General features: G+C 42.4%; 1 pseudogene across 1 annotated transcript; it reads right to left on the minus strand.

Moving 5' to 3' along the window:
• Positions 1-304: 304 nt before the first annotated feature.
• LOC307111326 (lysine--tRNA ligase-like) lies at positions 305-2107 on the minus strand (annotated as a pseudogene). The gene has a single exon. The product of its transcript is annotated as a lysine--tRNA ligase-like (transcript).
• Positions 2108-21217: the final 19110 nt, after the last annotated feature.

The raw sequence follows: 21217 nt of genomic DNA on the forward strand, positions 1-21217 counted from the left end.
GTTTCTTCTTCTTCTCCTCCTCCTCCTCCTCCTCTTTCTTCTTCTTCCTCCTCCTTTTTTTCTTCCTCTTCCTTTTCCTCCCCCTCCTCCTCCTCCTCCTACTCCTCCTGTTCCTCTTCTTTTTTTCCTCCTCTTCCTCCTCCTCTTCCTTCTCCTCTTCCTCCTCCTTGTTCTTTAGAGACAGTCTATTTAATAACAAGGAGTAAAACAGGAATTCTTAATTCTTTTTTCCTCTTTTGGTGACTGAACTACAATAGTCAAGTAGATAGCAATATACAAGAATTCCCTGCAGTCCTTGATCTTTTGCAGAAATGCAAAGATGCCTGAATTATGTGACTTGCAATTATTATTTTCTAGACAGAAGTGCCAGCTGTTGTGTTTTCCAGTGTGTCAGAAATTACTACCTTTTCCTTCTTGTCTTTGGGTTTCATGGCAGGAAACAGAAATACTTCCTTGATGTCATTGGCATCTGTGAGAAACATGGTGACTCGGCGGATGCCCAGGCCCCAGCCAGCTGTGGGGGGCAGCCCGTATTCCAGAGTGGTGCATACATTTTCATCTATAAACATGGCCTCATAATTGCCAGTGGCCTTGGCCTGTTCTTCGAAAAGCTGTTGTTGCCACATGAGATTATTCAGCTTGGTGTAGGCATTGCATATTTCCTTCATGACAAAGCACTCAGTCATATCCAGAGTGGTGCTATTTGGCCAAAGGTCTCATTATCTGTGAGTGATCACAGATGAATGTAGGATTGATGTGTGCCACTTCCAGGAACTCCTCAACAAGCTTATGAAGAAGCCTGGCTATTGTCTTAGATGGAGGGCATTCAACAGCTTTTTCCACACCAGTATCATCAAGAATTTTGAGAGTTTCTTCAGTTTTGAAGAAATTAGTGTCTGGTAGCTTCTCCCCCAAGACTTTCTCAGGATCTTCTATCTTGCTGATTCTCTGGAGGGGTGGAGTGAATCAGTCTCATAGACTTGGTCTTTGGGGCCATCTGGATGGTAGGTGACCTAGTAACTGCTGTTAATGTGCTTCACCATCCCCGAAATAATTTCTCCATGATTTCAATGAGATCGTGATAGCTTGTAGAACTCAGAGGTGGTGAACTCAGGATTGGGAGTCAAATCAATTCCTTCATTCTGGAACTGGCATCCAGTTTCATAAACCCGGTCAATGCTACCAGCCATCAGCATCTTATGGTAGAGTTCTGGAGCAACTCTCATAAATAAATTCATGTCCAGCTCATTGTGGTAGGTGATAAAGGGCTTGGTCACAGCTCCCCCGGGATGGTGTTCATTATGGGAGTTTCAATTTCTAGGAATCCCAACTCACCCAAGAAACTTCTTATAAATGTGATGATCTTAGAGCAGATGATAAATTTCTGCCTTAGAAAACCATTCAGAATCAAGTCCAAGTATCCGATAATATCGTGTTTCCTTGTCTTTAAGGCCAAAGTGAAGGTGAAGTAACATATGCAAGCAAGGAGACAGCAGTGTGATCTCATTGGGAATGATGTGCAGCTCACCCTTTTTGGTTTTCCCAGGGTTCTCCTGAACCCCAATTATGTCTCCCTGATATAGTTTGTTATTGACATGAATAAATTCTTCTTCTGATTTATAATTCCTGTAATTGGCCATAACTTGCAATTTGACCCCCTCTCCTAAAAGGTCATAGATGATCTTTTCCCCAGAAGCTCTTTTGTCATGGACCCCACCTGTCACCTTTAAGGTGATGTCCCTCAGGTGGTCCCTAGGCTGCAGTTGACTTTGTTCTTGGATGAAGTGAATGAGCGAGACATCTACATGGAGCTTGTGTGGGTACAGGTTTTCCCCAATGACCTTTAGTTGGTAGACTGCTTGGCTGCAGATCTTGTAGTATTGGTTGAGCCCGGGCTCTCCTCCTCGGCACCCACATCATTGTCAGTGGAGTGGTTGGAGGCTGCAGCATTGGCCTGGCTTAGTTGTTTCTCATTGGACGCTCCTTCTTCTTTGCGTCCTTCTCTGCTTACTTTCCTCTCAATTTTCGGGTGTCTCTTTAGCTTATTTTTGCTCAGTTTTGGCTCACAACCATATACATTCACTTCAGGCCTGTGTACCAGAGCCATCTCTCTGGAGGGTCTTATCTGAACGGTCTCTTTTATTTAAAAAAAGAGTTTTCACTCTGTTATTATTTTGCTCTTTTATTTATTTTCTTTGTTTTCCCCAGTGGTTTCTCTCAACTAGAATGCAGGTGCATGAAAGCGTCTATGTTGTTTGTTTTGCTCAATCCTGTATTTCTATGCTAGTATATAACACAGTGCCTGCTACCATACAGTTACTCAATAGATACTTGTAGGATTAATAGAATAAATGCATTATTTGTCTTGCTGAGCTTTACTCCATTTCTATTCAAAGCACATTTACAAATAAAAAGTATTGAAATACATGTAAGGCTACATGTGAAGCAAATTTCTTTTTTTTTTAAATTTAATAAATCTTTATTGTTCAGATTATTACAATTGTTTCTCCTTTTTATCCCCCCATATCTCTCCTCCACCCGGTTCCCTCCCCCTCTCTGTCCTTACCTCCCCCATGCTGTCCTCATCCATAGGTGTATGATTTTGTCCAGTCTCTTCCCGTACCCCCCACACAGACACCCCTTTCCCCCTGAGAATTATCAATCCACTCAGATTCTATGCCCCTGATTCTATTATGTTCACCAGTTTATTCTGTTCTTCAGATTTCTAATTCACTTGACTTTTAGATTCACTTGTTGATAGGTATGTATTTGTTGTTCATAATTTTTATCTTTACTTTTTTCTTCTTTTTCCTCTTTTTAAATAATACCCTTCAGCTTTTCATATAATACTGATTTGGTGGTGATGAACTCCTTTAGCTTTTTCTTGTCTTTGAAGCTCTTTATCTGACCTTCAATTCTGAATGATAACTTTGCTGGGTATAGTAGTCTTGGTTGTAGGTTCTTGCTATTCATCACTTTGAATATTTCTTGCCACTCCTGTCTGGCCTGCATAGTTTCTGCTGAGAAATCAGCTGATAATCGTATGGGTGCTCCCTTGTAAGTAACTAACTGTTTTTCTCTTGCTGCTTGTAAGATTCTCTCTTTGTCTTTTGCCCTTGGCATTTTAATTATGATGTGTCTTGGTGTGGTCCTCTTTGGATTCCTTTTATTTGGGGTTCTGTGCGCTTCCTGGACTTGTAAGTCTATTTCTTTCACCAGGTGGGGGAAGTTTTCGGTCATTATTTCTTCAAATAGGTTTTCAGTGTCTTGCTCTCTCTCTTCTTCTGGCACCCCCATAATTCTGATGTTGGTATGCTTGAAGTTGTCCCAGAGGTTTCTTACACTATCTTCAACTTTCTGAATTCTCTTCTCTTCATGCTTTTCTGGAGGCGTGTCCTTTTCCTCTTTGTATTCCAAATCTTTGACTTGATTCTTGCGTTCCTCTAATCTGCTATTGGGTCTCTGTATAATATTTTTTATTTCAGTCAGTGTATGTTTCATTTCTAGTTGGTCCTTTTTTATATCCTCGAGGGTCTCATTAAATTTATCGGCCTTTTCCATGAAATTCTTGAAAAACCTTATAATCGTGGTTTTGAACTCTATGTCCATTCGTTTGTTCTCCTCCATTTCTTTAGTTTGTTCCAATTTTAGTATATGTGCTGCCGAAGCGAGCACCATTTCTTTAGTTTGGGATCTGTTTCCTTGCCTCCTCATTTTCGCTGCTTCCCTGAGTTGGTTAGGGTAGCTTTGTGTACTAGGTGTCCTATTGGTTTAATGGCTCAGCCTCCCAGTTACCTGAGGTGGATGCTCTTGGTGCACCCCTTAGTGGACTGTGTGTACAGCCTTGTTGTAGTTAAGTCTTGATTGTTGTTGGTGTCACTGGGAGGAATTGACCTCCAGGCCAATTGGCTGTGAGGACCCGCTGTGTCTATAAAGGAAGAATTGCTGTGCTGGAGACACGTTTATGGGGTGGGACTTGTTCCAGTAGGGCTTTGGCGCTCACTGAGTCTGCCTCTTGAATGTGTCCCTTACGAGCGTGGTTAAAATCTGGTGTTGTTTCACACCGACCACTAGATGTCCTAGTTTCTGGATCTCCAATAGGGTGCAGGTCAGCTACTGTCTGAGGCCCCCCAGCAGGAGCTACAGCAAGAACTAGTTTTCTCCTCTTTGGTTGGGGTTTGGCAGTTTTCGAGCAGTTTGACTGGAGCTGCAGTTTATTTGGTTAAGCTGCCACAAGGCAGGCCATTTATATGCAAAAGTCGCTGTGTGGAGCCTGGGCGGGTTTGTGGAATATGCGGGGCAGGGTCTCAGGGCGGGGCGGGGTTTCACGGCGTCACTAGGCTAGGGTGTGGCAAACGGCGATGGCTGCTGTCAGCCATCTCTGCCTTTCTGCATTTCCAAGTCCCCGCGTCCCACGCTCCAGCACAGTAAACACTGATTGCTGGGTCACCTCTGCAAGAAAGTCACTCTCACTTTCCGACCTGATGGCCGAGAGTCCAGCTTCTCCCCGTAGGTGTCTGGGTCCCCTGTGTGTCCCCAGAAACTGGATTTCAGAGTGATTGAGAGCTTGTCTCCCTTCGGGTTGAAAAAAAGCCGCGGGCCTCGTCGCCTGCCCCCAGCCTGCTATGCGCACCTCCGTACCTCCGCTTTTCCGCGTTTGTTCTCCTTTCTTTTTCCTTCTTAGTTGTAAAACTACCACTCAGCCAGTTTTCCCGTGGTTTTGGGTGGTAGACGTTTTGTCTTTTAGTTGTATTTTTGAAATTGTTGTGCGAGGCGGCAGTTTAGTTGTTTAACTTTGCCGCCATCTTGGTTCCTTGTGAAACAAATTTCAATCAAATGTATTCTTTAGAAAAATTTTGAAATGAGATTATCATTCATGCAGGATTTTTTAATGTGAAACAAATCTGAGAAAGAAGAAAGGATAAAACTGTTAAAGAAGTTGTCAAATACTTTTGCACAAAAGCAGTGGGAGTTAGAAATGAGTAAACTGATGATTCTGGTATGTTTTTGAAGTCATGGTTTTGGATGGCTTTCAGGAACTTGTCATTTCATTCTCTCTTATCCAATCATTCATTGCTGACCAAGCACTATTCCCAGTGGATTTCCTTCTTTGTAACATTTGCAGCCAAAAAAGAAGATGCTGTGAGCAGGAGTGCTGAAACACTGCCCTGAGTCCCTCAGAACAAGCTTGCCTGTCATAACCAAAATGATTTCAAGGAAAAACTGCCAAACTGATACTGAGTGACATGCTTATTTTGGTGTGACATAATCCTTTTCTAAAAGTTTGGGTAGATGTGGAGAGAGAAAAAAGAAAATGAGTACACTACATACTGAAAGGAAAATACATGTTCCAGAAAGTTCCATCTTTGGTAACCTGGCACCACCTAGTGGTTAATGAATCTTGTTTTAGAGACCAGTCATTTTCTTAAATGATGGTTCTCAAACTTTCCTGCTTGTCTCAGAATCACCCAGTGACCTCGTACAAATACCCTACTCTTATAGATCCTGATTCTATAGGTTTGATATAAGGCTTGGGCATCAGAGTTTTAAAAAACAAGTTTCCCAGGAAGATTGTTTTGGGTGATGGTTTTAAAACTCAGAATCACATCTTTGGAGACTAGCCTTTTGTTTGTATGATTTTCTCTCCCCCCCACCCCTTTTGAAAAATATTTATTATTAGAGGCCCAGTGCACAAAATTCATGCACAGGGGGGTGGGGAGGGTGGTCCCTCAGCCCGGCCTGCACCCTCTCACAATCTGGGCCTAAACTGGCAGTCGGACATCCCTCTTGCAATCCGGGACTGCTGGCTCCTAACTGCTCCCCTGCCTGCCTGCCTGATTGTCCCTAACCACTCTGCCTGCCTGCCTGATCGCCCCTAACTGTTCACCTGCCTGCCTGATCGCCCCTAACCGCCTCTGCCTGCCTGCCTGATCACCCCTAACCACTCTGCCTGCCTGCCTGATCGCCTGCCTACCTGATTGCCCTTTACCGCATCTGCCTTGGCCCTCACTGCCACAGCTTTGTCCAGAAGGACATCCAGAATGACGTCCGGAAAGTTGTTCAGCTGTTTGGTCTAATTAACATATTATGCTTTTATTATTATAGAGTATTTTTAAAATTTATCTTTATTGTTGAAAGTATTACAGCTGTCCCCCTTTCCTGCCCTCCCCCCCACTTTGACCTCCTCCACACTGCTCCCACTCCCTCCTTGGGCCTTTGCTGCACTATTGTCTGTGTCTATGGGTTATGCATATATGCATATAAGTTCTTTGGTTAATCTCTCTCCCCATCCCCACTTCCCTCTGAGATTCATCAGTCTGTTCCCTGATTCCATGTCACTGGATCTGTTTTGTTCATCAGTTTATTTTGTTCATTAGATCAACATATGAGTGAGATCATGTGATACTTGTCTTTCTTTGTCTGGCTTATTTCACTTAGCATAATACTCTCCAGGTCCTTCCATGCTTTCTCAAAGGGTAAGAGACTCTTCTTTTTTACAGTTGCATAGTATTCCATTGTGTAAATGTACCACATCTTTTTCATCCACTCATCTACTGATGGGCATTTGGGCTGTTTCCAGATTTAAGTTACTGTAAATAATGTGGCTAAGAACATCGTAGGGGTGCATATATTCTTTCTGATTGGAATTATTAGGACATATTCCTAGTCCTTTCACCTTGTAAAAAGTATTTATACAGGATCTTTTACACTTAAATAAAAGTGAATTGTGACTAATAATATTTTGAAATTTCCTGAGAATTTTATGACATTTAAATCAAAACAGAGATGAGAAGGTTCGTGTGTGTGGGAGGCAGGGTAGGGTGGCCCTAAATCAGTGTTGCAAATCATTGCTCTAATCAGCCAATATCTAACTAAATATGACAGATGTTATTTGTAATTTGTCTCATTTTAAGGGTCCTCTTCAACTGTCCATCATCTTCCATACTATTGACTTTAATAATGAAAACTTATTAACTTTTCACTTTGAAGACTTACAATAGTCATTTCAGATTTACAAAGTAGTCACAAACATACCAAGAATTTTCATATCTCTTTCATCCAGTTCCCCAAATGATGAAACCTTACATTATCACAACACAATTACCAAAATCAGAAAACTAACATTGACACAATACTATTACCTGATACATAGACTTTATTTGAACTTTTTAGTTGTTCCACTAATGCTCTTTTCCTGGCCTGCAACTGAATCCAATCCAAAATTTCATAATTGTCATATCTTCTCTGTTTCCAATCTGTGACATCTCCTAGCCTTTCTTTGTTTTTCAATAAACTTGATTTGACTCTTTTGAAAAGGAGTGAACCATTATTTTTAGAATGTCCTTCACTTTGGGTTTCCTGATGTTCCTTCTTGATTAAATTCAGGTTTATGATTTTAGTGAGAAATAATGTTTGTGTTCTTCTCAGCGCATCAGATCAAGAAACATGATGCCAATTTGTCCCGTTACTAATGACGGTGATTTTGATCACTGAGGGTTATGGAAAGCTCCTTTGGTTGCCTTTTTAAAATAAAATTGTACATCAGGTGGCTCTAGAGGAGAAGTTTCTGGTTGTCTTGCAGTAAGTTTGTCCTAGAAAGAACCCCCTGGCCACATGTAAGTCTAGTTGAGATAACATAGTCTGAAAGGAGAACATCAGGTAATTCATGCATAACGGTCTCAGGGGTGCCTGGCATTTGCAGACCTTTCATGTAAGATTTCCTGAGGCTTCCCAAGGACATGGATCTTCAAATACGACCTCAGACCTGCATCAGCAGGTACGGCTGCCACATCGATGCACATGAGCGTGGCTGCCTCTGATTTCAGCTGTGGCTGTTTTGGAAGCGGTGCAGGCTTCCACTCATTTTAAGCTGGCACTGTATCCCATTAGGTGCTTCATCTAATGCCGCTTTAGTGCTGCAGATGCTGTAAGGGACTCTCTAGGCCATGTCATAATGTCCAGTTTGAAAGCAGAGGGGAGGTTGACACTTCTGTGGGAAAGGGCCCATGGCTAACTACTCTTGCCTCTTCTACTTCAGGCAGGGCCTCATCATGAAGGGGTATGAGGGCTAGGCTCAGGATTTTACCCCGCAGGCAGAAGTGTGCTTGAGGGAAAGAGTGGTGGCAGGAAGAATTTTAATTACAATCCTTGATACTTTGATGGCAACATGGAGGTTGGCTTGGCGTGGGAAGCAATGGGGCAGGGACAGATTTCAGGAGTCACTTACAGTTGTCCTGATTAGAAAGAAATTGGGCCTAAACTGGGCAGAAAAGTGCTATAGAAATTTAAAATTGGAGACCTGTCAGTAAAACCCCACTGTCCCTTACTGAATTGGTATGTTACATAACCAAATGGGTTCTGGGTGTCCGTCTCATTTACTTCTTGCTGCATTAACAAACTGCCCTCAACTTTAGTGGCTTACATCAACCATTTGTTCATAAAGTTGGGCTGGAATCAGCTGGGCAGTTCTTTTGCTGCTCTTACCTGAGGTATATTCATGTTGTTTTTATCTTCTTGAGGTTTGCTGGTCATTATATTAGCCAGGGTTCTCCAGAGAAACAGAACCCAATAGGATATAGATGATATAGATATAGATATAGACATAGACATAGATATAGACAGATATATCTGCCTATCTACCTATCACCTACTTGCCTATCTATATCCTATATAATAAAAGAATAATATGCAAATTAACCATCACTCTGCTACACCCACAAGCCATGCCCACCAGCCATGCCCACCAGCCAATCAGAGCGAGTATGCAAATTAACCCCAACCAAGATGGCTGCAGCCACAGAGAGCAGGAGAGAGGCTTGGGTTTCCCTGGCAATGGAGGAAGCCAAGCTTTCCACACACCCGGTCAGGCCCAGGCCTCCACTCAAGGGTACAAAGTTTCAATTATAGAAGGTAAATAAATTCCAACAGAAATGGCGGCAGCCATGGAGCTGGAAGAGCAGGAGGCTAGGGTTGCCCTGGGCGATGGAGGAAGCCAAGCTTCTGCAGCCTTGGCTGGCTCAGGCCTTCACTCCAGGCTACAAAGTTTCAATTATAGAAGATACATAAATTCCAACAGAAATGGCTGCCGCCACGGAGCGAGCAGGAGGCTTGGCTCCGCTCCAGGCTATAAAGTTTCAATTGTAGAAGATAAATAAATTCCAGATACCAGGGCCTCCGCTTGGGTCACCGGAGGGGGCGTGGCTGGCCTGCACACCACCACAGGCCCCTCGCCCAGGCCGCCCCACATCCCAAGGGAACACCCACCCTGATCCGGGACACCCTTCAGGGCAAACCAGCTGGCCCCCACCCATGCACCAGACCTCTATCCTATCTAATAAAAGAGTAATATGCAAATTGACCATCACTCCAACACACAAGATGGCTGCCCCCATGTGGTCAAAGATCCTGCCCCCATGTGGACACAAGATGGCCACCACAAGATGGCCAGCAGGGGAGGGCATTGGGAGGCACCAGGCCTGCAAGGGAGGGCAGTTGGGCCCAATCAACCCTGCAGGGGAGGGCAGTTAGGGGTGACCAGGCCAGCAGAGGAGGGAAGTTGGGTGCAAACAGGCTGGCAGGGGAGCAGTTAGACATTAATCAGGCAGGCAGGCGAGCAGTTGGGAGCCAGCAGTCCTGGATTGTGAGAGGGATGTCCGACTGCCCGTTTAGGCCCGATCCCAGTGGGATCGGGCCTAAACGGGCAGTCGGACACCCCCGAGGGGTCCCAGATTGGAGAGGGTGCAGGCTAGGCTGAGGGAGACCCCCCTCCCCCCGTGCATGAATTTCGTGCACCGGGCCTCTAGTCTATATGTAATAGGAATTGGGTCACACAGTTATGGAGTCTAAAAGTCTCACCAACTGCTGTCTGCAAGCTGGAGAGCCAGAAAACCTGTGGTACAATTCAGTCCAAGTGTGATGGCTCTGATGCCCAAGAGCAGGAGAAGATGGACATCCCAGCTCAAAAAGAGAGAGAGAAGCTGCCCTTCATTCACCTTTTTGTCCCAATAGATTGGATGATGCGCGCTCACATTGGTGAGCTCAGATCTCTTCACTTAGTCTACTGAACCCAATGCTCATCTCTTCCATAAATACCCTCAGAGACACACCCAGAAATGATGTTCACCAGCTATCTGGGCATCCTTAGGTCAGTCAAGTTGACACAGGAAATTAGCTGTCACAGTCGGGAACTCCAGCAAAGATGGCTTGTCTTTGCTCCACAAAGTGTCCTCCTCCAGAAGTCTAGCTCACCCATTTGCCACGGAGGCAGCAGGTCCCAGAAGTCCTCGTGAAGCCAGGGATCAGTCGCACATCACTCCACCGCATTCTACTGGCCAGAGTGACTCATGTGGTGGGGGAATGCACTCAATCTCTCGAAGGAAGGAGCCAAAATAATTATGACCACTTGCAATTTATAAGAGTATATTTTAGTGCAATGAATGTTGGGTTTGGTTGTAAAACTAGAATTCAAACTACCTATGTGCTGGCAGACCACTCCTACTCTCTCTTACTAATACCCCTGGTAAATATTTCCATACCTCTATTCTTGTTCCTGATGAATACCGGAATTTTAAGCCAGGATCCTGGAAATCTGTGATAGGTTTAGTGAACCTTCTGGAAATAGAAAGATGTAAAGGAAAGCCTAGAGTCACAGAATAAATATTTTCCAAATTCACTGGAATCAATATCTTTTAAAAACTGTAGTAAATGACTTTGAATGAGGTTTTTGTTTTTGTTTTTTTAGAAGTGAAAGTTTTGTGTCAATTTTTTTTAAGGGGGAAAGAAAGGGATAGTTTTATTTTCATGACATGGCATCCATCAATATTTCTGGGTCCATTTTGATAATTGCTCCAATAAAAATCTTCGTAATGAAATGAAAGTAAGTTATGTTTTAAATGCAGGTAGTTTTCTGAAGCACTAGTAAAAAGTTCAGTATCGTAAATATCAGAACCAGCTGGTAACAACCATTTAGTAAGTTACAAACTTTCACAAAGTGATAGTTCACAGTAATGGAAATATCGAAAACACACAAAGAGAGCTTTTGATACCCTGTGTTTTTAAAAGGCAGAAAGAGAATGCAAATGCCTTGTTAGGCGAGGAATTGTTTAGTTAAATTAAATATTGTGCAATGTGCGAGGAGGTGTGGCAAGACCAGCTCCCTCGCAGAGCTGCTGCCTTCAGACCAACTGGCCTTTGAGGACAGAACTTCACAGGCAGAGAAAGAAAGATTTTGCTAAAGAGAGCAAAGCCAGCCTGAATCAAAACCTTTTCAGAAGGCCAAATTTTCTTTTCTTTTGAACCAAGGTCCCCGACTCAGTTCTGGGCATTTCTTTCCAAGACTGCTTTTCTGGCTTATCTCACAGAGCTCTTTTTACTATTCCATTTCTTCCCTCAAACAGCTGCTTCTGAACAATTGATTTCAGGCTATTTCAAAAGGTCATCTTATTCACTGTTCCCTCTTTTGGCTAAAGCCTTTATATTCTAACACTGGGATCCATGTGCCTCAACCTGCTTTCCTCCCAACAATTGTTTGTCTAGATGCTCCTGAAACAAATAAACAAACAAACAAAGGCATTTCTTATATAGTATTGACAGTGAACAAACTGTTGCCTCATGAGAAAATGAAGATAAATCCCACCAGTAATTTGGAGCAAAAGAAACCAGACAAAAGAGCACACACTGCATGAGTCCATTTATGTAAAGTTGGAAAGCAGCAAAGCTAATCTAGAGTTTGACTAGGGTAGGAGTTTCATAGGGGTGGGGGCAGGCTGGGGCGTGAACACAAATGGGGCTTTGGGGTGCTGCTTATGATTTAGATACTGGTGACATTGCTGGGCTTGAATTGTGAAACGTTTTTGAGCTGTCAGTTGTGATTTGTGCACTTTTTGATTTCTTTGTTACAGTTCCTTTGAGAAGTGGGGCAGTAAAGGAAAAATGGTTCTCTTTGACTTTCAAGGGAAGTTTGAGATCGCTATCTTCAGTGGTTTGTTAAGAAAAGAATTTTTAAGTTGGCAACGTTTAGTTTTTTTGATTTAGACCTACTTTATTGCAGTGTTGATTTTGATTTGATTGGGTTTCGGTCTCCATGTAAACCACTCTTAGGAGGTCAAACATCCCATAAAGCAGGGGCAATCGGAGGTCAAACATCCAATAAATCAGGGGCAATCAGAAACAGAATGAAAACAACACAAAACAAAGCAGAACAAGACACGATTACTATTGCAGTGCTGGAGGAAAAAGACGAGTCATGCTCCACTAAGCCAAGAAGGCCTAAGAGGAAACTGAAAATACACATTGATACCACCGAAGCCAGTGTTACCTGGACAACTTCTCCCCCTCCACCTTTTTTTTGGTTTCCTGGAAACACCTTCTAAGACTATGTCATCTGGTATTTCTTGGTTGATTCTGTTCAGCAGAAAGTTGTGTTTTCTTTCTTGGGAGGGGAAGGAAAAAGGAAATGGACTGGTAAAATTAATGAGATATTTCACATTTGACAAAATTCACATTTAAATGTTAGTTATGTGTTGTTGGCGAACTTCTATTGTTTTCTGTAAGGTAAGGTCAGCCATGTTGTGGATTGTGGGTAACAGAGGGAAAACAGACAAGGAGGCCAGTTAGGAATTGTTGGAACAACACTCTGAACTAGTGTAAGGAAGCAACTTCTCGGAAGGCAGAATTCATCCTGGATTTAAATAAGTTATTGCATTCAGATGGTGGACTACTGTAAAAGCATGAAAGCAGTATCAATATATTTTAATGATATAGACAGATGCTCCAAAGATATTGTTGAATAAAAAAGTTTAGAAGAACTTGAGCAATAAGGCTATCTATCTATCTATCTATCTATCTATCTATCATCTATCTATCTATCTATCAATCTATCATCATCTATCTCTTTATCAATATGCCTACATAGTAAAAACACCGAGAGAATATATAGTACACCAAAATGTTAACAACAATATTTACTTGCTGGTAGGCTTTTGGGTAATTTGTAAAAAAACAACTCAGATGCCCAGTTAGGAATATAGTATGTGGGAGCTTAGAAAAATGTTATTTCCATATTCTGACCCTTATGGGAATAGAGTGGACAGTCTGACATTTCAAGATAAGAGGGGGATATGCAGAACCAAGAGGAGCATAGAGAAGGGTCAAATGATAACAAAGAAAAATAGAAAGTAAAACTATGAGAACAGAATGTAGAAATGGGATTATTGAGAAGAGGAGGCAGAAGGACAGTTTTATTTATAGTGTGGGTTAAAGTTTATCTCTGGATGCCTTTCAAATTGCTTCTTATTGTCAGGGTCTAAGGATGCTGCTCTGTGAAGGTGGTGGTGGCTTGAATGGCTTCTTGAACACTTTTCCTTGTATCATCTGGTTCTACTATTCCAAGAGGTGAAGGGAACTAACAGTCTTCTAGTATCTCTTGTATTATTTGGAGTATTCTTTCCTGAGTTTTTCACAAAACAAAATGGGCCACAGGTGCAAGATTGCATCGATGCTGTTGGATAATACAATTTGCATACAATTGTGTAGTTGCAAATTGATTTTACTAATTCCGAGTAAAACCTCCCAGAAGGGTGGAGGTTGGAAGAGGTAGCCAAGGCAAGGAGGAGGAGTTTAGAATTGAAAGAGGAGAAAAGGAAAGGAATCAGTGAGATGAATTTGCAGGAGGATAAATGTCTTTATGATGAAAGAGATCAATCACCATGCTACCATTTGGTATTGCACTGTTACAAAGGAAAGTGATGTTCAAAGGAGAGGGACCAATGTGAAGTCAATCAACAAAAGCCCATCTTGGGTTTGTATTATGTGTGTAGGAGGAATCAGCTCTTGAAAGTGCCCATTTTCCTGGGTCCTGGGACACATCCAAGTTCACTTCCTTTCTTTCTTTGGCTCCAGGCATTGGCTGCTTGCTTTAATATCGATTTCCATCACTCATTGTTTTGCCAGTACATCTCGTCTCTCCGGTTATTTAACTTGTCTGTTTCTGTTCCTTCAGTTTCAAATGACTAGGATTAGACTACATTGTTAAAAAATATATTTAAAAGGGAGGGCCTGGCCAGTGTGGCTCAGTGGTTGAGCATCAGCCTATGAACTGGGAGGTCATGGTTCGATTCCCGGTCAGGGCACATGCTTGGTTGTGGGCTCCATCCTCCAGTGTGGGGCATGCCAGAGGCAGCTGATTAATGATTCTCTCTCATCACTGATGTTTCTATCTCTCTCTCCCACTCTTTTCCTCTCTGAAATCAATAAAAAACATATATTAAAAAAGTTATGGGCCCCTTGAAGCAGGTAAGTTTAGCGCTGCTCTGGTTGAGGTCGGGTGGAAAAGTTCGGGTGGGCTCTTCTTACCTTCCTGTGTTCCCTACATGGGGCTCCACAGAGCTGAGTATGAGAACCACTGGACCCGAATCTGTGCTCCCCAGAGCCAGGAGAGATGACTGTGGCCTGGTGTATCTTGAGGACAATCAAGACCCTTGTTAAGAGGATATTTTGCTTTTCCACATTACATTTTCAGCTGGTTTTCTTAAAAAGAAAAATTTGTGTTAATGTGGCCATCTGGTAGTTCTTGTGTTGGATAAAATGAAATGTAGCTATAAGAATAAGAAAAACCCTTTTCCTTATCTGCACTGTCGTGCTGAGTGGTCTTTTGAAAATGGCTCAGCGTTTCCATACCTCACTTTCCCCTCACTTTTTCATAAAGGTGCTGTGAAGACCTCTGGGTGGGATGTACACCGCTTTGAGGTTCTGGGAGGAATGAGGGAGCTGGTACTTGCCCTTTAAAGAGGTGTCTTTGTACTTGATGGAGTGAAGGTTTAAGCTCCGCTGCACCTTGATGTCTCTGAGTATCTCTTTGTCTGGGAGAATACTCTTAGCCACTTCCCTTCTAAGGGCGTGAGTAAAGAGAATGATTATTACATCTTTTGTGGAAAGCATTTTATGCTGCCATTTGGTCTTCCCTTCTGAACATAGTGCATGAAAGCCATGTAGAATTATTCTTTTTTAAGGGGAAAAAAATCATGTCGTTGTTCTGTTGCTGTATCAGAGATGCAAGTCATTTCCAATGGATGGCCCTGCCTTGACCCTCCAAGGCTGCTGGTGAGCACGGGTGCAGAGAGCTTGGAGGAATACTTTAAGGGGATTGATTCAAGGCAGCAGAATCCTCTGATGGCTACAACCTTGCTGACCTTTCTTGGGATTCACTCAGAACCTGTATCTGGGACCTCTATTTTGTGGCCTTTGAAGTAATATATCTTCATTAGGACTTAGAAGTAAATATTCTTTTTAAAGCTCTAAGAAGGAAGCAATTTGTCTTGAACACAGTGGATTTGATCTTTAGAGAGAGGTGAACAGCTAACTTTTTTTCAGTGAAAGCTAAGGATGATGAATGAAATGCCTAGGGCTCAGGGGCCTCTTCACAGCAGAGAGGTTATCTTTGGAAGGATTTTAAATCAACACACAGGTAGTTACTTGGCTAAGGAGCACTTGCTTGGCTCTGATCGGTGACTTTTTCATAGGAGGTTTCAGAAGGGAAATAACCTCCAACATTGTATCTTGCAACCCTGAGAGTCAGTATCCAAAATATCAAAGGAATATATCCTGCAAATTATAATTCCTTAGGGTCTTTGTCAAAAGGGTAATCCCTCCTCTTGACTTTTCCTTTAAGTGGGTCTTTTTATATTTAGACACTGTTGTATATATGGGCATTGCTATCTAGTGAGAATGGGTATTGGAGAAAGATTTCTTAAGATGAAGCTTTCAGAAATAGAGATTTGGTTGGTATACTAATATGGAATTTGAATCATATTACTATTTTGATTAATTACAAGTTTACATTGGCCCTGTTTTTGTTTCTATAGAATTTTGCTGGTTTAGCAACTAGTCATTGTAGAAATAACAAGTAAACAAAAACAAAAAATCCCCCCAAACAAACAAAAACAACAACTACATAAGTGTGTAGTACTCTTTTTTTGCTTTTTTTTAAACATATGTTTTTATTGATTTTAGAGAGAGAGGAAGGGAAAGGGAGAGAGAAACATTGATGAGAGAGAACCATCAATAGGCTGCCTCCTGCATGCCCCCTACTGGGGATCTAGCCTGAAAACCAGGTATGTGCCCAGACCTGAATTGACTAGGTGGCCTCTTGGTGCATGGGACGATGTTCATCTAACTGATCCACAACCAGCCAAGGTAAGTATATGGTACTCTTATAAAATAATGAGAAAAAAATGATTCACTTTAAATATATATTTCTATTGATTTCAGAGAGTAAGGGGAAGAGAGAGATAGAAACATCAATGATGTGAGAGAATCATTTGGCTGCCTCCTGCATTACGCCCCCCCCCCCCCCCCCCCCGCGGGAATAGAGCCCACAACCTGGGTATATGCCCTTGACTGGGATCGAACCCAGGGGCTTTCAGTTTGCAGGCTGATGCTCTATTCACTGAGCCAAACCAGCTAAGGCCATGATTCATTTTAGAATGGTCTGTTTTATGACCAATTTAATGGAAATCTTAAAAATGGCCTATATAGGTGCCACATACTTTTCTATGTGCTTGATACACATTATGTCATTTAATCCTTTAAACAACTCAATGTAACAGGAACTATTATTCCCTCATTCTACAAAAGAGGAAACTAAGGTATGGATAACACAAGTAATTTGCTCAAGATTACCCTGTTAGTAAGGGGAAGAGCTGGTATTCATATCCAGCACTTAGCACCCAGAGCCCATAGTATGCTTTGCTGCTGCCATCATCACAAGGGAAATACAGAATGGCGTACCACAGGGTGGATTGAAGGAGAAAGGAGGCACAAAAATGTCCTATGAAGACCATAGTGTTAACCTTGGGAATAATACACCCACCCAACTGGGAAGATGGCGTACAGACCAGTGTACCTTAAAGCCAGGTAAGTATATGCGAAATCTAAATTAATTATTTAGAAACACAAAAATGTGGGGGAAAAAAAAAGGAAGGTTTAAGAGAATTGAATAAAGATGACTTATAATTAGCTTTCTGTTACAACATGACCTAGGATAAATACATGCACAAGAAAATGATAGATACTAGTAGTTATAGCATCAACAGAATGGTCCCCGCCTCACCCCCCCCCCCCCAACTATAGCAGAGATTCTCTCGCTCATTGAATTAATCAGACTTGGATAGGCCACTTAATGTTCCATTCAGGGGGAAAATACCATTGGCACAAAGTTGGTGAACTTTCACTAACTTTGACTCACTTTGTTAGGATTTCCAGATGGTGTATTCAACCCATAGGCGTGTGGCTCCTCTCAGCCCTGGGGGCAGCTGGGTGCAGCCTGGGGGATATGGATGATGACAAAAAACCATGCAGCATATTTCTCAAAATACTGACTTTATATAAACACCCCCAAACTTAGATACAACCAATGAAAAGGAAGGACTTGCAAATTTATGAAAATTGAGTTTTTACCATCTTAGCAAAAATGGAGCTCAAATGTAAGTCAAATTACTGTACCCATATGATTGACACTGAGTTATTGGTCACAGATAATATTGCCATAAATGATAGTCTTTAAGTCATGCAAATGAAGAATTCTTTATTTTTTAAAAACAGGCAGTGTCACTGATGGGTTGAAGAGTGTCTCTGCAGAGATCTGTGCTTTGAGGATCTGGTCATAGAACACATTAGCCCATTGAGGAGAGGCAGGCAAGACTAGAAACATAAGTTATAGGAGAAAAATGAATAGAGGCCCACAAATATAAGGAACATATTCTGATAGTAATATATGTTTGAGTTAAAAGTGCTCAGACTTACAAAGGAACAAGTTCAATGTCCCTTTTTAAACAGCCCCATTGACAGCAACACTTGAGTCTATTATTAATCTTGTTTATCTAGGACAGGGCCGAGTTTTCTCCTCCACACATGTGGCAATTTTCTCTGGACCAGGGCAGGGGTGTGCATGTGAAAATATACATTTTCTTTTTCCTAGGCTAAGGCTTTGGGAGCCAGTTTTTAGAAATCTATAGAAACTTGGATATATATCATTATCAGCTTTATATGAAGAGTTTACATATGAAGAATCACTTTAGTAGAAGGACAGAATGAGGTGCAGGGATGGGTAGGTGGAAGCGGGGGATGGGAGGAGAGACTCTGATTCCCAGTTGTCTGGTGACCAGTTTTTTAAGCATTACAGTTGAGATACGATTTGGGTTTTATTTCCAGAGTACAGGGAGGTGCAATTCCTGGATTTTAAAAGAGATTCTTTGCTTATTATCTAAGTTGTCTCCTGAGCTATCTGGGTTTCCAGGACATGAGTCTTTACCATCTAGGATTTCTCTTACAAAATGAAGCATTGATCAGGCCCAGGAGCATATAACACAAATCTATATATATAAAAAGCCTAAGCTACCGGTCGACCAGTCGACTGTTCGACCGTTTGACCAGTTGCTATGATGCGCACTGACCACCAGGGGAAAGCCAACTTGGACAGATGAAAAGACAAACAGGCGATTGAGTCTATGAAAGATAGCAAGCAGGTGGGGCTGAGCTGCAGTTCGCATCGGGAGTCCGGGCCATCGGCCCAAATTCCACCGCTTCCCAGGCACCACTCCGGAGGCGTGGTGCCCCGTCAACTGCTCTGGCTGCATCCTCCCTGGGGCAGCCAGGACTGAGGGACAGAGGGAGGGAAAAAAGAGACCATGAAGTCCGTCCCTAGCACCCACCTCCTGCTATCAGACCAGACCCCAGGACTTGCAGGACAGCATGTGAAGTGGGCGGCCTAGCCACGCAGCTACCGCAACTCTCCCGTCCACCCCAGGCACCCCTCGGGAACTCACCCCACTTCTCTGAGCCTCAATCTGCACCCCTAGTGAGGCCACAGGAGCTGCGCCCTAGGGACCCACTTCTCCATAGCTGGGTGTGGCAGACCAGGAGATGCGAGGGTAGTGGTGGAAGATGGGGGCGCAGACACTCAGCTGACCGGATGAGCAGGGCTGGGATAAGTGGGAGCGGCTCCTCCCCGGCCACTTCGTGCACGACTACATCCCTTGGGGGATGTTGGATGCTGGTTTCAACCTAATCTCCGCAGGCCACGCTGAGGGACCCCACCGGTGCTAAGTGAAATAAGCCAGTCAGACTAAGACAATTACCATATGATCTCACTTATATGTGGAATCTAATGAACAAAATAAACTGATGAACAAAATAGAAACAGAGGCATAGATACATGGAACTGACTGACGGCTGTCAATGGGAGTGGGGGTGAGGGACTGGATGAAAGAAGGAGAAGGGGTTAGTCAGAATATATATGCATAACCCATGGACACAGACAACAGTGTGGTGATGGCCAGAAGGAGGAGGGGCAGGAGAAGGTAGACAGAGATGGGGAAAATGGAGACATCTGTAATAACATCAACAATAAAAGTAAAGTTAAGAAAATGTCATTAAGGCCCGGCTGGTGTGGCTCAGTGGTTGAGCATTGACCCATGAACCAGGAGGTCACAATTAGATTCGTGGTCAGGGCATGTGCCCAGGTTGCAGGCTCCATCCACAGTAGGGAGCGTGCAGGAGGTAATTGATGATTCTCATCATTGATGTTTCCATCTCTCTCTCCCCCTCCCTTCCTCTCTCTGAAATCAATAAAAACATCTTTAAAAAATAAAAAAATAAAAAATGTCATTAAAAATTTTCCTAATGCAATTTTAAACCACTTAACTCCAAAGGTATTGGTAACTCTGAACATTCCAATAATAATAGATTTAAAGTAATAATAATAGATTAAAAATAAAGTTGAAAGACATTAATCAGCTAAGAAGAGATCTAGAAGAAATGTCGGTTGATTTGATACTGTGCCAAGACAATTTTTTTTAATAAAAATACTTTCAAGTTCTGAGCATCTTTAATGATGTAATGCTGCCACCTGGTGTTGATGCTCTTTCACTGCAGTAGGATTTGTGGAGTTGACAAGTACTGTTTCAGTGACAGATTATAATTTCCTAGGCCGTAATTATTTGCAATTTTATCTAAGAATAAATTGAATGCATTTTCTCTCAAACTCAAATTTTAATGATGCACAGAAGCCTTGAATTCCCTTTATGGTTGCGTTCTTTTCATAGAGTCACAAACGATCCAGGAGAGATGGGCATCTGTCAGTTATCATGGGCCCATTATGATAACTTCTTTCTCTGTTTCAGTTAATAGAAACAAAGTCACCTTCACAATCATGGCTTTGTCTAATTATCTGCATTTTAAGGTAGATCATGTTTGGAGCCCAGAAGGAGAATTCGGAAATATAAGCTTAAACTTATGGGAGAGCAGTATGGGAGTGTGGAGGAAGTCAGAAAGCCCCAAAGGTTGGGGGTCACTTGAAAGGACAGAGTTTGAGGGCTCCAGGTGTTGAGTTATAATCTGTCTGAAGCAATCTATGTCACATTCTGCTGTGGATGAATTTTGCTCTAGGTCCCACCGTTTATGTTTGCAATCTCTATTCTACAGTTTCTAGATTTTAGTGGGAGGAAAAGGAAATTAAGGTTTTAGAGTTGGAAGAGGGATCTGAGTACATCTAGTCTAGCCCCTTTCTTTTCAAAAAGTGAAAGTGAAAGCTGGGCTTGCCCAGGGTCTTTCTGGAGCTTTGTGTATTTACCTGGGGAGGGATGGGTTCAGTTTTGGGTGACGTGATGGAAGTTATTTAGCCACAAGGTGCCTGCCTGCCCGCCCCCCCTTCACATAATGGGTTCAGAATGGCTTTTAACTTAGAAAAATATTTGATTTAGCTTTGAACATCCCACATTCATGGAACATATGAGTGCTGCGGGGCATACAAGCAATACAGAGTTCAAATAAATAGAACAAGGAATTTTTTTGGAGAGCGTATATCTATCTATGTCAATATGATATCTACTACCCACATTTGGATATTGAGATTCGTATTGAAATTGATTGAAATTAAATACAATTCTCAGAGTCACTAGTCACATTTCAAGTGCTCAATAGCCACATGTGGTCAGGAGCTACCACATTGGAGAGCCTGGATATAGAATATTTCCATTATTGTAGAAAGTTCTCTTGGGCAGCATTGATGTGGTTGAAAATGCCCCTTTTTTGGAGACATTTCCTGTAGCCTTACCTTGGTTTTTCTTTATGATAAACAGAAATAATCAGAAGTACTTAGTGGGAAAGAGTGGGGAATTAAAGCTAGGTGAAAGTTCAGTGTGAAAGTTAGATATTGAAATGA

The sequence above is a fragment of the Cnephaeus nilssonii genome (assembly GCF_951640355.1).
Source record: "Cnephaeus nilssonii genome assembly, chromosome: 2".
Taxonomy (NCBI): domain Eukaryota; kingdom Metazoa; phylum Chordata; class Mammalia; order Chiroptera; family Vespertilionidae; genus Cnephaeus; species Cnephaeus nilssonii.